This window comes from Macrobrachium nipponense, chromosome 47, assembly GCF_015104395.2.
Source record: "Macrobrachium nipponense isolate FS-2020 chromosome 47, ASM1510439v2, whole genome shotgun sequence".
Classification (NCBI taxonomy): domain Eukaryota; kingdom Metazoa; phylum Arthropoda; class Malacostraca; order Decapoda; family Palaemonidae; genus Macrobrachium; species Macrobrachium nipponense.
This window is the reverse complement of record NC_087222.1, coordinates 10,614,425-10,632,311: the sequence shown is the minus strand read 5'-3', so window position 1 is coordinate 10,632,311 and position 17,887 is coordinate 10,614,425. Positions and strand designations below refer to the sequence as shown.

General features: G+C 38.0%; 1 pseudogene; it reads right to left on the bottom strand.

The window, feature by feature from the left end:
- Nucleotides 1-4,904: 4,904 nt before the first annotated feature.
- LOC135204703 (zinc finger protein OZF-like) lies at nucleotides 4,905-14,361 on the bottom strand (annotated as a pseudogene).
- Nucleotides 14,362-17,887: the final 3,526 nt, after the last annotated feature.

Here is a 17,887-nt window from a genome sequence, read left to right as displayed (position 1 = left end):
CTTCTGATGCTTAGTTGTCCAACTTCTCTGACTTCACCGTGATCCAGTTTTTGCTCCCTACTAAGACAGTTCATTTTTTGTGTCATTGGTAAATTTTATTTTGATGTGCTCACTTATAAATTCTGAAGGAGTATCCAAGTCAAGGCATAATTAGTTTTCCCAAATACTTCTTTTTTAAAGTAGGTTTCTTGACTGCGGAGAATATGGTTTTTATTTTGTTACAATGGATTTTTATGTATCTGTAGTAACATGTAGTAAGTGTTTCATGTAGATTTTTATAATAGAATCAGAGATATATATATATGTAAATAGAGTATGCAACATGAAAGTGAAAATGTTTTTGTGCAAAAGTTACTTGACATGTCAGCATTTTGGGGTGATATAACTGACATATACTGTTCTGAAATTATTATTCTCTCCAGTATTATGTAAACAGGCACACATAATTATTTATTTACAGTGTACTATTTCATTATTTTCCATACCTATAATGTAAAGGTTTTGGGTCTGTTTAATGTCTGAATCAGGAATCTCAAGCTGTGTAGCATCTGAAACAATCCCCACTGATGAGGCTGCTTTATAAAAGCCAGAATGATGTTGGTGCTCTCATAGAGCCCAGAAAACAGCTGGGTGTTTTTGAGGCAAGAACTTTTCGGATTCAATCCCTGGACTCTGTTTGTGACAAAGAACAGAATCTTTCTTGGTTGATGTAAAGTGGTGACTCCAGTTGTGTCCACCATAACCTGGTAACTATGCAAAGTATAATCAAGATATAAATAACAGTAATACTAATGACCAATAATTAAATAATTAAATTTTAACATTTGCAGGTTAGTTAGTAGGAGTTTATTATTATTTTTAATGAAGAATGCAGCAATATGTGATGTCATTACCAATAATGCCATCATCATTGGTAATATAAATGCCCATCTATTTGAATGTCTACAGCTTGAGTAGGTGTGACCAAGAGAGTTGCTTGTGAGAAATGCAGAAATTGGCAACCAAAACTGGAGAATGATACCAGTTATGAAAACTTGTTCCTTGAGATATGTAGTCGGTACTTTCTTCTATAGTTTACTCGTAAGTCGTAAGGTAGAGAAGTTTCTGTCATAGAGTTTCTGAAGAACTACAGACAAAAGGGTTGAATTCTTAGACGTGACTTTATTCTGGTGTTTTATTGATCAGAGATGGAATAATTGGTTGGGTTGATCTTGGCAACTGAATAATGTTGATTAAGTCATTCAGACTAGGACTTTCTGACTATCTTTTAGGAGGATGTGGTCAGTGGGCATAAAGAAGTTTCCTATGTGCTCTTAAGATGATGATCCTGTGTCTTTATTCTTGGAGTTTTCTTTGGACTGAGAGTGCCAGTGTTGATGTTATGAAGTGAGGTAAGGTGAGGAGAGGTAGGGTGAGATAATGGGAGGCAATGTAAGGTGAGGAGAGGTAATGGGAGGTGAGGTCACGGGAGTGAGGTAAGGTGAGGAGAGGCAGGTTGAGGTCACGGGAGGTGATGTAGGGAGAGGTAGGCAGAAGTCACAGGAGATTTTGCAATGAAAGCAGGAAATCTCAATGGTGTTTTCCCTGAATCCTGAGTTTGGTCAAACAAAGTCTTGCAAACTTGACAGAAAGTTCAAAGAAAGAAAAACACTAAATCATATCTAAGAAGTCAATCAATATACGATCTACTGCCCTTAATTAATTCATATTCCTGAAGATTTTGTTCAGTCTTATTCTTGTACTACCTACAATTTTTCCAAGACGTCATTGAATGGTAAACTGGACTAAAATATTTAGCAATGAATTCGTCATACTGAAGATGAAGTGGTACTCAACATATATATGAAACCACAGCTTTAAGGACATCAAAGTGTCAGGACGATTGCATCATTTATTTACAAGATTAACCTCAAATAATAATGTTTAAACCAACTAGCAGCATCTTGTAGCTATAAAGAATATCTTCTATGATTTAAAGTAGGTCTCATTCGTAAAATATTTCTCCGCTTGATATACAAGATAGATTATGGAAATCATGAAGACTCATTACCTATCAAGGGTGATTAGTGGAAATTATGGAAATCCTTGATTAAATATGTATGAAAATAGGTAATGGCAGTTTTTACAAATCACATATCTCAAGCCCTTTTGATACATATTAAATATTATATAAAAATTCATCTCACTGTCCTACATATACTTTATACTCGTTTACCTCAAAAACATGTCTGCAATGTGTTGTCCCCTGGGAATTTTAAAAATAATACTTGTTTTTAATTTTTAAAGGATCCCTATATAAAAGATATATATAAACACTAACTTCAAAATGAATATAAATGTATTTTCTGTAAAACAAATTGTTTTCTGGCTCCCTGATCACACTGTTCTGGTAATTGACACAGCGGACGAATTTCTCACGGGATGAGAACGACGGTAATTCTATCGAAACCTGATTGATGGCGAAGTGAAGGAATGAAGGGTGAGGAGAGAGAGCAGTTGGAAGAAGACTAGAGCGAACTGGGAGGCATCAAATTAATTAGGAAAACCCGCCCTCAAAAATGATAATGGAATCATAGAGGGAGATTGATGATGCTCATTTCGCTTCTTTTCTTCAGCTTTTAATTCATATATTAATCTATGCCGATTATTGGAAGCATCATTTCCTTCATTTAACTTATTTTCAGCTCGAAATAAGAAGAAAATCTGCCTTCAAATAATATGTCAATTGAAATTGCAGGTCTACGCTCATTTCGGTTAACCTTAAAATGGGCCATTTTCAGCTTTTAATTACTGTAGAAGTGTTCCTTAGTAATTTATGAAGATTCAAGAAGCATTCGTTCTTTCATGTAGTAACACTTTTTAACTTTGAAATATCGAAACTATCATCAAAATGAGAGAGAGAGAGAGAGAGAGAGAGAGAGAGAGAGAGAGAGAGAGAGAGAGAGAGAGAGAGAGAGAGAGAGAGGAGATATTTCTGACCCAGTACACAAATGAGTTTCAGGTGCTATGACAATTTTAGCTTTATACATAAATTTAGACACATTAAACTGTCCTGACACAGGCCAAACGTCTTAATTCTAATGTTCCTGTTAATATCAACGATACTAGTTGAAGGTCAAGTATGCCAGAGCAAGAGGGAAAACTACAGGGAAGTCCAGGAACCAACAGGCAATGGGAGAAACAGTATGATTTTGTCCATCATGCAAGTTTAATGACAGGTAGTAAGTAACGATTTTGTTGCCGCAGAACCTCCATGCATACGTTAGTTATTATGTAGTCATCTTAAAAGGGCTTTACTCTTGAATTGTGCAACTATGTTGAAACTCAACAGAAAAAACTTCTCTACAATAATTGCCTACTTTGGTTAGGCCCTCCGTTCCATCCAACTTAACAAGAGGGCCGTAATGTGGCTTTGTAATAGGTACCTTATTCCAACGCTTGACCTTCCACACATCTTTGTTCACGAAGACCAAGTAGACCGGTGACACTAGTGGTTAAATGAAGGTTAGGACAGTGAAAGTAAAGTCTCAACATTTAGTTATTCTGTAAATTAGCATGTCAATACCCACTAGTGATTATATATACCACCTACAATGTTCATTCATTACTGAAGTTCTGAAACAAAGTGACAAGGGTTGCCTTTGTCACCTGTATGGCAAGAGATAATAAGTAGCTTTAAATGTTATAAGTGTAATAACCCCAAGAACTTAAAATCTCTGACAGGATACAACTTGGTTTCATCTAGACATTCAGATCAGATCTCCAGAGGTCTAGAATTATTTGTGGCTTATTACTGCATATTGAGTCTGCTGTCAATATGCCTTCAACCATACCTTCAGTTACTTGGGATAATAGTAGGTACTTGAACTAGCCATTGATAACTTCCCCCTCAACTCAAGTGTCAAGATAATAGTTTAGATATTTTCCCCACACTTCATTATGCAGAAACCATGCATCAAGATAAACTCAGTCTTCGAGAGATCTTCAGGTAAAAGAACAAGTCTTCCTCTGATGAATTGATTGGAGTAATACAGACACTGTGCGATCAGCCGCCAGACTTCTCGGCTTTTCCGAATGAAAAAAGAAATGTAACCCCACACAAAATCAAGTTGGGATGAATCTGAAAGTTAAGAGACAGTAAGGCAAATATAAGTAGTGGGTTTGTCTTATTGTCAGGGACATCCCCTTGCTAGAGAAAGGGGCAGTTGCTTCTATACTCTATAAAGATAAATAGAATGGTTGCTCCATTGCAAAATTTCCTTGCATGGGTCGACAGTTCCAACACATGATGGCCGGATCCACTCTCGCCCGAAGGAGGAGAAGGACGAAGGGGCAGAGAAGAAATCCCAGTCACTCCATCATTCATTCCCCCGTCTCCACAACTGCACATTTAAGGCGAGATGCAACATTGTCCCAATAAAAGAGCTGGGTTAGCTACACAGTTTGATGAGCAGCCACCACAAATCCAAAGGAGAAGTTAGCACAGTCATTTCTTTTGGAGGTTAACCACCAGCTACAGAAACAGTAGCTGGTTATCACATTTTAAACTTCTCCCTCATAGCAGGATGTGTTTGTTGGTTTTGTAATATTCTGTTTTTATTCAGACTTTAAACTGATTCACTTTATAAAAAAAAAATAATCCTGCCAAGTGAATAGTATAGTCACCTATACAGTTCGCCAAAGGGCAGCTTTTATGTGAATGAAGTTGGTGCATTGGGACCACAAGGAAAGATGCACTTCAGTTGGGAAGAGGTGCACTGGGACCAGATACTCGGTGCATTCAGACCACATCATGGTGCATTCATTCACTTTTGGCAGTGTACAATATTATTCTGATATAATTCAAGTTGTAATGGGGTCAAATGAAAAATTTTATGTATAAAAATTCTTATTATTTATCAATATTTTCAAAGTTTATACAATGAAATAAAATGAAAAAAAGAGGAGTAATCTAATTAGAATAACGCAGTACTTTAAATTTGTATAACTAGTCTAGTCTCAACACTTCAGACTGGTTAACCTAAAACAAAATACTACACAGTCCACTGTAGTATTTAGTGAGCTGATACAAGGAATTATGATTTACTTACAAATGCTGTAGCACATTCTTTGTAGAAGATTAAAACCAAGAACATATAAAAAAATAATCATATAAAAAATGCACCAAAATTTCATTGAAGTTTAATGAAGATATCAATCCTTTCTATTTCCACAAAGAATAACATTTCATGGTAATATTGAAGCTTACAACTACATATACAAGTGCATATATGCACAATGCTGAATAACAAAAGGAAGAAAACTTCGTGACAGCCAAAGACAATACTAATTCTTTATTTGGAAATCATACAAAAAATACACAGGAACAAGAAGAGTGGAGAAGGCAAATGAAAGTTTCTTAACCTAGCACTGTACAGTGTTCATTGAAAACAATTGTAAGAAAAAAAAAGTCATTTATTTTACCTTTGCATAAAGGTTACACAACCATTTTGCATCAAATTCACTCTGGCCAAAACACTTTGGCTCTGCCTTGACTTCTAATAAAGACTGCAAATGAAGAGCCTTCATCTGCATTTTCAGTGAGACCCTCCTCCAGATGTTCCTTTTCTTCTTTGAGTAACAGCAATGATGATGGTCATGAAATGGATAAAAAAAATATGTGGTTTTCTTTTTATCGTTCCTTAAGTTTGCTGTTGCCTTTCTTGTCTATAGATTTTGCAGACAGGTGCACAATAATTATCTCCCCATCAAGTGCAACTTACTTTGGGGTGCAAAACATTAACAAATCTGTCAGTGCAACTGAACATCCTCTCTGATGAGTGACTTTGCTTGTGCATTTTGACACCTGAAAAACAGTCTGGCATTCAGAGCCAATGACTGTGATTTGCAGAACACAAGACAAAAGTACAACATGCAGTGTAAAAGAACAATATCTATCCTCCATGAGTGCACACATATGTTATGAATCTACAAGAGAAAAACTGTTTCAACATCGTCTTTCTTCTGAGTTAACACAGTCATTCTAAGATGAACCTAATGAAAAAACCTAATGAAAAAGAACTCTTGGAAACCAAGTCCAGATACAGGATATGACTTCTTTCTAGCATGAGTTTTCACATACCTTTTGAGACACCTTCATTCAAAACAGATGCAGGAGTCAAGTTAAATAAAATCATGTAATAAAAACTACTTGGACAGAGATCAAGTAAACAGTTTCTGTCTAGTGTGAATTCTCTTGTCTTTTGAGAGGACTTGGTTGAGAAAAACTTCTTTGACATGTAGAGCAACAATGTGGTTTCTCTCTGGCTTCTGTTATTCTTAATTTTCAATGTTATTCTTAATTTTCAATATATCAGGGGTGCAATGGGCTCCAGCCTGGGGTCTATGATTGCACCTTCATATGCCACGTGCTTTTCAGCTCATTCTTCAGGTCTTGGCATTTTGCTATTTTATGCCTTTAAGCTCTATTGAGGCCAAAGTCACTGGGTACTGTCACATTTATAATCTTTGTTGTTTATTCCTCATTGTTCCAGCTGACAATAGCAGGTCTTATAGCACCTCCTTCTATATATCTTCCTGTTGGAGGTGATTGGATGTGGTTCATGCTCCCACACTTTTTCTTTCACTTCAGTTCTGTATTCTTTACATATTTTTCAATGTATATATTTACAGATCTTGTTGTGGCGGGCTGTGTAGTGACCATCTGCAAGCAGGGTTTCACAGGCTGATATCAGAAGATTCGCACTCTCACCCACTGCATGACAAACCTACACTGGTCATTTGCTGATATACCCGTCATTATCTTGAAGCTGTTTGTCAGGAGGCCTTGATATTGTGCTCTTATTATCAGTCTTTCTCCATCATAACCTAGATCTCCATTTCTTATCCATCTGAGTGACTCTTCTTTGTTTATGTAACTTTTTCCAGTTCGTCTTGAAATCTTCCTGCCCTTCCATGGTCTTTCTACCTTTCCATTCTAAGTTTCTTCTCTCTGTGACTGTATTTCTGCTTGGTCTTCCTGGCTATCGTTTTTGCTGGAGTCTGTTCAGTACCCTCTGTGTCTTCTATCAGATCTCCTGCAAAGTTTTAGCCTGTTTTGTTATTGATGTTAGTTGGCTCAGGGCTCCATTATGGTGTTGGGCAACCTTTTAGATGTTTTCATCCTCAGAGCTTTTTAAGTACTACCCTTGACTTATTATTGCTGCTCTGTAGGCCTGGTTGATCTCAGTCAGGCCTAATCCACCTTCTCTGTGAGGGAGGTATATTATGTCCATACACTGATGTCTGTATGTGACTTAATGTAGGGTGAAAATCTTTTAATATCCATCCTGTCTAACTCACCTTGTGGCCAGTCTACAATGCCAAAACCACATGTCACCAATGGTATTGCCAGCTGGTTTATGACAGTGATCTTGTTCTTTGGTGTTAATTCTTTAAGTGGCTGATGTATTCTTTCTTTATCTTTTCTCTCACTTTCTTGTGTTCTATACCAGTGTTTTCTTCTATCCCCAAGTACTCCTCTGCCTGGTCTTCAACAGATATGCCTTCCTCTACCTTTATACCTTCTGATGTTACTCTCTTCCCTCTCTTTATTGTACTCGTGGCACTCTTGTCCAACCCAAATTCCATGCAGGTGTCATTTGAAAATTGGTGGACTGTCCTAACTTGTTCTTCCAATTTTTCTTCTGAGTCTGCAAACAACTTGAGGTCATCCATGAAGAGCAGGTGGGTGATTCACTCTTTTATTCTCTTCTCTGCTTCTGCTTTTGCTTAGGTCATAGCCATAGTTAATGTTGTTCAAGATTTTACTTAGCGGATCTATGGTCAAACAGAATAGAAGTCGTGAAAGGCTGTCACCCTGGAATATTCCTCTTTGGATTTTTATGTCTGGAATTACTATCTGGCCCTCAGAGTGTTTTAGACAGAGAGTGGTCTTCCACTTACTCATCTGAGCTGCCAGGAAAGATCTTATTTCCTCATTGATGTTGTCTAATTCCATACATTTGAATATCCAGGTACACGGCACGGTGTCAAATGCCTTCTTGTAATCTATCCAAGCCATATTAAGATTCCTTTCTTTTCTTACAATCTTCTAATATTATTTTGTTTATTAGCAGTTGATCTTTAGTGCATAGTTTGTTTCTTGTGCATCTCTTTCGATCTTTTTCCATATATTTGCCTTGATCTAGATGTTCACAGATCTCGTCTGCTATGACTCCTGTGAGCCATTTGTAGGTTGTTGGAAGGCAGCAGATGGGCCTATGTTTGTTATGGAGCTCAGTCTGGGATCTTGTCTATTACTGTTATCTTGAAATTATTATATTCTTTTATTTTCTTTGTTACTTTTTCGATGGTGAACCTTATTGGTGGCATTTGCTGTTTCTAGCTGTTCTTCTGCCTAATGGTGTCAATCCGTAAATTCTCTTCGTTTTGTCTAGGGTCTTCAAACAAGTGGCTTCCAAAATCTCTCTAGGTCTTCCTTGCTCAGTTGTGTTCATAACTCCACTGTTTCTTTGGTCATCTTCCTATACAACCTTTGGATTTTCACCAAACTGCCTATTTATCTGTTTTACATTTATCTTCTGTTGTTTTTTTCCTATTTGTGAAGCTAGGGCCTTTATATTGGCTTGTTGATCTGCCAGTTTTCCATTCATTTGTTCAACCCCTATTCTGTATTTTTTCTTTATTTTCCTTATTTTCTTCAGCAGATTTTATGAGTGATTTTGATCTCTCATATAGTTGGTCATTTGAGAGATCTCTGCCTTAACTGGTTTATTTTATCATGTTGTTTCTTTTTCCTCTCCAGTATGCAACCTCATATGATGTGTAAGACTTGGTTTGTGGGAAAATGCTTTCCCACATTCCTTGCATATATATGGCTTCTCTCCAGTATGCAATCTCATATGTCTTGTAAGACTTGATTTCTGGGAAAATGCTTTCCCACATTCTTGCATATAGAATGCTTCTCTCCAGTATGGATTCTCATATGACTTGTAAGATATGATTTAAGGGAAAATGCTTTCCCACAGTCGTTGCACATATATGATTTTTCGTTGCACATATATGACTTCTCTCCAGTATGAAATCTCATATGTCTTGTAAGATTTGGTTTCCGGGAAAATGCTTTCCCACATTCCTTGCACATATATGGCTTCTCTCCAGTATGCAATTTCATATGACTTGTAAGACCTGGTTTCAGGGAAAATGCTTTCCCACATTCTTTGCACATAAATGGCTTCTCTCCAGTATGCAATTTCTTATGACTTGTAAGACTTGATTTCTGGGAAAATGCTTTCCCACATTCTTTGCACATAAATGGCTTCTCTCCAGTATGCAATTTCATATGACTTGTAAGACTTTGTTTCTGGGAAAATGCTTTCCCACATTCATTGCACATATATGGCTTCTCTCCAGTATGCAATCTCATATGACTTGTAAGACTTGATTTCTGGGAAAATGATTTCCCACATTCTTTGCACATAAATGGCTTCTCTCCAGTATGCAATTTCATATGACTTGTAAGACTTGATTTCTGGGAAAATGATTTCCCACATTCTTTGCACATAAATGGCTTCTCTCCAGTATGGATTTTCATATGAACTGTAAGATGATGTTTGTGGGCAAAACCTTTCCCACATTCCTTGCACATGAATGGCTTCTCTCCTGTATGGATTCTCATATGAGCTATAAGATTACATTTCAAGGAAAATGCTTTCCCACAGTCATTGCATATGAATTTCTCTCTGGTAGGATTTGTGATATCATTTGTAAGATTAATTTTCTTGTAAAATGCTTTTTCACAGTCAGTGGATACGAAAGACTTCTCTCCATTGTCACAGATCCTTCTTTCTTGTTTTACTTCCTTTTTGCAAGTTTGTGGATATTTTTCATTCACTATTGAATTCATTTCATATGAATATTCATCATCTTCATTAGACTCACAGAATTCCTCTGGCTCTATTTTGATGTCCATCAATGGATCCAGAGACAAAAAGTCTCCATCACTGGTTCCACTAAAGGCAGCCAAGTTGCGGTTTTCTTGATTTATGGAAGGTAGTGATAATGCACCTTCAGTTTCACTTTTCAAAGGAAATTCTAAAGAATGTCCTGGATTCATTTTAGCCTTATGTCCTGTCCTGTTCTGTAATGACAGTGTGTTCAATTCACAGCTCTTAACATAAAATTGTTTACAAATAATTACCGAATAAATCTGTTAAAAATTAAGTACAATATCTTGAAGGACTACAACCAGATGTCACTGCTAATGTATGAATCTAATATTCAAAACAAATTTTACTTGTTTAAATTTGTTAAATATGCATACAATAATTCACTGTTGTCTCATACACTTTAAGAGTTGCTATTGATAATGTTCCATGTAGTACCATTAAACAACATGTATTTTGCAAAATCCTGATGCTAATCAAAACTGATGAAGGAAGGGAGGTTCTTCTGAGGGAGAATCTGAAATCAAAGATTGCAACACAGTTAGGAAAAATAATGCCAGAACTGAAGCAGCAAAATAATAAATCAAATTCAATTCAGGTTCCCATAAAGGTCTCAGACCAATTAACAAAGCATGAATACAATCTATCCAAACATGAATACAATCCTACCAAACGTTGTCCAGACACAGCATCAAAACATTCCTGAAGCAACAATGCAACAATAGATTAACAGTTAATATTGATGCCCACCACCTCACATCTATAAACCTTCTTAGTTTGACATTACAATACAAATTACTTATGAACATATCTTATTAACAAATCAAAGGCCAAGAACAGAAAATGCAAGAGACCAGCATAAGAGTTTTGTGGGGTAACAGCAGGAAGGGTACAGTATATAGGGAATGCTTAATTATATGTGATCCAGCTATACGTAACACCATATTATCCACAGATGCAGTAGATAATAAGAAGAAAAAATAGTAAGGGTGAATTGAGTAGTAATTTGAAGAGATGAAAATTTTCAAATTAGTTTCACTGATTGTTATTGTGAATACAATACATGAGTAGCTATTGTGACCAGTAACACTGATGACAGTCTTGGAAGGTATGTGCTGCTACGTTTCTTCAAATATGACATTTTTTTTCAGAGCTATACGAACCGGATTTTTTATGAAGGAGTATCTTTCAGTGAATGTTGGAAATAGGTTAACTGGTGGTTAAGTTAAGTATATCTTAGTTTTACCAGACTACTGCTGGGACCTACAGCTTATTGTGGGATCCGAACCACATTAAATCGAGAAATGAATTTCCATTACCAGAAATAAATTCCTCTGGTTCCGCGTTGGCCGAGCCGAGAATCGAACTTCGGACCACCAGATTAGTAGCCGACTGGTGGTTAAGAAGAGTGAGTAAAGTCAATGAACAAAGAGGGGTGGCTGCGATGGGAGATATGATATAAGGTTTATGTTTGTATACTTATGAAAATTTCATATTACAGCATTTCCTCGATTAGTGTATCTGCATATGCATGGCTTGCGACTTGGCAATATATTCACATTTAACTCCAGCTCTATCAAAATCTACATGAATGTAAATACATAAATAAAAATGAATACAATAAAAAGCCCTTTTGGTATTCAATGCTGCAAAGGTGGAATGACTACAGATCTTTCAAGTAATTTGTATTTTTCCTAATATGCAAACCTGAAGGTCTTTACATATGGATATAATTGCAACAAAGGTTGGGAAAACAGCTGCTTAACTTGAAATAAAGTGATTAACTATCAATGGTAGGGTGGGAGTCCGGCCCACCCCATCCTTATGCTTCATTTTAACCTTTTGGCTCAGGTAGCAGAATGAGGGGTGGCTTGAGGTGGGACATTTATGTAAAGACCTTCAGGTTTGTATGTTCAGAAAAATACAAATTACTTTAAATATTTGTAGTTTGTTCCTAAACAAATACAAACCTTTGGTCTTTATGTCTGGAAACTTACTTCTTGATGGAAGGATTCTCAGTAAATCTCTAAACTGACTGGTACCTCATTTCACCTGGGCCTCCTTCCTGGTCATGTAGAGCACAGGAAGGAGTCCTGTGCGTCTGACATGTTAGGCTTATGTGATGTTCAGCTATCAGACTTCTGGGCCTTTCGAATAAATGGGCATTTAACATATATCTTCATTGATTCAAAAAGGTTTTGGATGAACCTATAGTGTTTTGTTTTATTGTCAGCCCCTCTCTCCCTTTGCTAGAGAGAGGGGATGGGCATGCATCTATTAATCTACAGACTTCTAGATTATAGATAGGTACAGCACTTAGTTATTTAGCTCACCTGCATCGCATGCCCATTCAGCATGTGATGATTCGCCAACATTCCCTCTGCCCTACAGTTGAGGAAGGGTATAAAAAGAGAAAGGGAGGAGGAGGCCAGTCACTCACTCACACTCTCTCTTTGTAACTCAGAACACCTGAGGCGAGATGCTACCTGTCCCTCTAGGGGAGTTGGGTGAGCTACACAACTTGTTAAGCAGACACCACAAGAAGGAAAAGGTGTCCATGGACCCATGGGCAACGTCCCGAAGGTAGAAGGATGTGAATGTGGTCTTTCATGAACACACTCCCACCCTTAGTACTATTAGAACCGACAGGTTCTTCCAGAATGCGAGGGACAGACCATGCCCCCAACCCTCTAAGCTCTTACTCAGAAAGTACTCTTATCTACCTCGTCAGAAGTAGAGTATGCTCCCTAGATTTTCTCACGACTCCAGAAAGAAACCATTTTCTTGGATACCTCTTCCTTGGTTGAGCCAGTACTAACAAAGCGTCATCGACATTGAGGACGGAGATGTCAAAACCTCTTTATATAGCACCACAACACGCGAACTTGACACAGCAGCATATTGTCTTGATCACAACCTGCAAAGTCCTCTAAGAAGAGATTCAAAAAGAACTTGAATCTGGTGTCAGGGACTGACGGATTCTGAGTCTTTGCTACAAATTCTGGGACAAACTAGAGCGTGACAGATTCTCCTCCCTTCAAGCTTTTAACATCGAAGGAAAGTCCATGATGTTCACCAACTCTCTTTGCCAATGCCAGGGTAAGCAAGAACACAATCTTGAAGGTCAGATCCCTGTCTGACAACTCTCGTAAAGGCTAGGGTGCACAAGTCAAGCTCTGTAAGCCAAGAGTCACATCCCACTCAGGGAGACTGAATTCCCTGGGAGGGCAAAACTGTTTAAAGCTTCTCAACAGCAAGATCTCCACAAGGCAATTGCTTTAGTGGCATCAATAAGTTTCTTCCGATTCTCATTCGTCAATTTCTGGTGAAAGATACGCAGACTTCCTTCTTCCATTTATTGAATTTTGTCGCGACAGCTGTTTCTCCTTATGGCATTATCAAACGATTACTGACTTACAATCTGGCCTTTCGGCCTATTTATTTCATCATGTGGGAAGTATGACCTTGAGGTATGGGTACTGGTTAAGGGTGTTGTTTTGGATACAAAGAACATGAGGACATATGTACTGTGACAATAAAAGTGAAAGTTTAAACAGTGGTTAAATAAATATTCAAAATATAATGCCATGTGCTAGAGTTTCCTTAAATGTATGTTTAAAAGTTAATATGTTACATGTTGGTTTTAAATACAAAATTACAAAATTACATACAGGAATAAAAACGAATATAGAAATCTAAATACAGGAATAAATTTTTTTTTATAGCATGCATAAAGGTACAAATCAGATCATTTCTGTTTATACATAAATGTGTATAACGGCTGCATGTCGCTGGGTCCTCTCATGTCTTCTAATGGGCGCGATGCTCTCGGTGGGTTGGGGCGTGCTGTCTGGTCCCTGTTGGCTTGCGTATTCCTTCTCCTGCTGGAGGGGAGTATATGGTCCGATTCTTGTTGGACATTCAAGGTCGGCTTCTGAATAACGATGCTTACCACTTCGGTTATTAAGAGGCGACCATAGTTGTCTTCTCTGTGCACGACCTGGGTGCCTTCTATAAGCTCTTGTAGAAATGGCTTCCCGTCGTGAACATCTATGTAATGTTGATGGATGGCCCCTTGATTTCTATTGCTGTAACGATCGTTTGATCTGAATAGCCGTTGATTGTCAGCAGTTGGCGAATTCGATCGAGTTCGTTATGTATGTCTCAAATGATCGAAACAGCAATAAAAAAGAAAATGGACGAATTTTACCAATCCAACATGAAGACGAAAAACTTGGAGAACTTGATTATTTACCATCATGTACATTATGGGTCTGCATACAAGGAGGATTGCTGCACACTACGTGGGATAGTAAACAGAGGCATAACCCCAAAAGCTCCTTACCACAAAATAAGCCTCAGCATATATGTGCTGAGAACATCTTACCTTTAGATCTTATAATGTTTGCCCTATATAAATTTTATTACATTCCTTACAAGGAATACTGTACACAATAATATTATATTTAAATATTAAGTTAATATCAATTGTTTTCAAAATGAGTACAGTACTTAGGATGAAATGGTACATAGAGAATATTCCTAAGATCTTTGTTACCACTAGTTGGATTGTAATATGTTTTTATTTTTATTTTTATTTTTACAAAGTTCCAAAAAATATGGGGGTAATATGATGAATTTCCTATTTTATCAATAATTTTAAACTCATCTTCCAAAAAACCAGGACTACAAATTCTGTGAGTTCTAATATACACTGTAATTATTTTAGCAAGGTTAGAGTAAAAATGGATATATGACAAACTATTTGTGGGTTTCCTATATACTTTAAAACAAAAACTGGTGTTATTTCTAACAATTAAGACATCCAAAAATGGTTTACAATTATATTCTATATATTCAATAAAGACTTTGGTAGATGGTACAAGACTATTAATTGTATGCAAGAAGTCAGGTACACTTACATTTTCTTTTACAATACAAAAAGTCATCTACATATTTAACACAAAACACCTTAAGAGAATAAATTTCTTGGAATAAGTCTAGACTCAAAGAACTCCATGTGAATATTAGACAAAAGGGGCGTTACAGGGTTACCGATTGGATTACCAAATATTCGTTCATAAAAATTACCAGTAAAAGTGAACTTACAATTTTTTTTATGCAAAGGAGGTAAGTCGTCAATTGGAACTTAGTAAATAAAGATGTTAAATCAAAACTGGTTAATTTGTTAGTACAGTGGTACCTTGAGATACGAAATTAATCCGTTCTGAGGCGGCCTTCGTATCATGAGATTTTCGTATCATGGACCGCATTTTACATGTAAAATGGCTAATCCATTCCAAGCCCTCAAAAAAACCCCAGTAAATTTCATAATAAAGCTAAATTGACCTATAAACACTGAAATACTACAACAATTTGGACCATTCAATACCTAACTTAATACGTACTGCTAATTACCCGTAAATAAAGTATATTAGTGTACATGGTATACAAGAAATACTGTACGTATGTAGTAAAATGTGGAAGCTTACCTTTCGAATGAGGCTATCTCCGAAAGTGGCGACAGAGGAGGAGGACAAATGGCAGATACGTACGTACATACACTTAACTACGAAACAAATAAAAAAATGTATGGAAAACATACATAAACTAAACTTTTCGAAACAAAATAACTATCCAAGGAAGATTGCTTCTGCCTACTTTTCACAATGTTCCTGAAACGACTCAGGCAAGCCTCATCGAACTGCACAAGCATACGACCTGTGTAAGCCTTTTCGGGGTGTCTTTTTTCAACAAACTATTGTACTTTATGAAAAGCATCTAGAACATCCTTAATTTCTGCCGTTGTCATAGGGTTGTCGTCCTCCTCCTCGCCGCTGCTAGAGAACTCCTCTTGAACAACATTATGTTGCATGGCCTCCAATTCCTTCAGGTCATCCGTCATAAGCTCCTCTTGGTGCTCCTCGAGAAGGTCGTTGATGTTGTCCTCGTCGATGACCAGCCCCATGGACTTGCCGAGTGCAACGATCTCTTCAAGATCTGGTTGCAAAACAGTTTCAGGATCGTCAACTGTTTCTGAATCTGCAGCACCAGCTTCGCCCACGTTGAATCCCTCGAAGTCTCGGGTGGATACGGCATCAGGCCAGAGTTTCCCCCACGAGGAATTCAGGGTTCGCCTCAAAACCTCCTGCCAAGCTTGGTCAATGAGTCGTATGCATATGACAACATCGAAATGCTCCTTCAAAATTCACGCTAGGTGAGGTTTGTGGTATCGATGATGTCGAAACATCTCTTGAAAAGATGTTTCGTATACAGCTTCTTAAAGTTCGATATCACTTGCTGGTCCATGGGCTGGAGGAGAGGGGTGGTGTTAGGCGGAAGATAAAGAACCTTGATAAACGAATACTCCACTAGGATATCTTCCTCGAGGCCAGGAGGGTGAGCAGGGGCATTGTCCAACACCAGCAGACATTTCAGAGGGAGGCACTTCTCTTCCAAGAATTTCTTCACTGTCGGGCTGAAACACAGATTTGCCCATTCGGTGAACAAAAGTCTCGTTACCCAGGCTTTCGCATTAGCCCTCCACATCACTGGAAGCTTCTCCTTAAGCACTTTGTGGGTCTTGAAGGGTCGAGGAGTCTCAGAATGATAGACCAGTAAGGACTTCACCTTGCAATCCCCACTGGCGTTTGAACAAAATGCGAGCGTAAGCCTGTCTTTCATAGGCTTATGCCCGGGTAGCTTCTTCTCTTCCTTCGTGTTGTACGTCCGATGAGGCATTTTTTTCCAAAAAAGGCCAGTCTCATCACAGTTGAAGACTTGCTGAGACCTGTAGCCTTCCTTGATTGTCATCTCGTCCAACGTCTTAATAAAGGCTTCGGCTGCTTTCGTGTCCGAGCTGCCCACCTCCCCATGCCTCACCACCGAATGGATGCCAGTCCGTTTACGGAATTTCTCGAACCACCCATGCGAAGCCTTGAACTCTGGGGTTGGCGTTGATGTCCCTTCTCCTCTGTCGTCTTCGGCCTGGGCAATCAAATCACCAAAAATAGCGCTGGCCTTGTGGGCAATTGCCGTCTCCATTATCATATCACCAGCGATTTCTTTGTCTTTTATCCAAACAAGAAGAAGCCTTTCCATCTCATCGTGCACGTGGCTCCTCTTGCTGGACAAAATAGTGACGCCCTTGGAAGGTGTAGCTGCTTTGATGATATCCTTCTGCTTAAGGATGGGGCCTATTGTCAACGGATTTCGGCCGTATTCCTTGGTGATCACACTCAATTGCATACCAGCTTCATACTTCTTGATAATCTCCATCTTCATCTCCAAAGAGAGCATCCTCCTCTTTCCGTGAATTTCAACTTTCTTGGGACCCATAACTACGTATATACTGTATGTAATTCACATATAAGTAGAGTAAAGTTCTCACACAACACGATAAAGTATATATACTGCAACAAAATCACTAACGAATTTACGTTAATAAACGAAATCGTTAGAACAAACGAATATAGCGTGCGTACGATGACGATGCTAGTACCGAGTGGCCGAGGCATGCTGCTAGGAGAGAAGGATCTCATGGCGGTGACTAGCATCAAGAACCAATGGGAGAGCAGGAGGATGGTGGCGAGTCTACTCAGTTGGCGGAGCACGAGTTTCAGAATTGTTATTGGTGGTCCGGGTGCATCTCGGACTTTACAGCAACAACCTTTCGTACATTGAGCAATTTTCGTATGTAGAGCCGTAAAATTTTTCGTATTAGCTTTCATATCTCGAGTTTTTCGTAAGTTGAGCCTTTCGTATCTCGAGGTACCACTGTACTGGATAATTCAATATGGGAAAGTCTAGTACAGAAATCATATAATGTACTGTTTTATTATTTTTCACTCTTAAATTAACTTTTGAACAAATTAATAATGGACAAAAATGTGAAAAGGGGGACTTTTTGGGTTGACTGGAACGAATTATCCTGATTCATC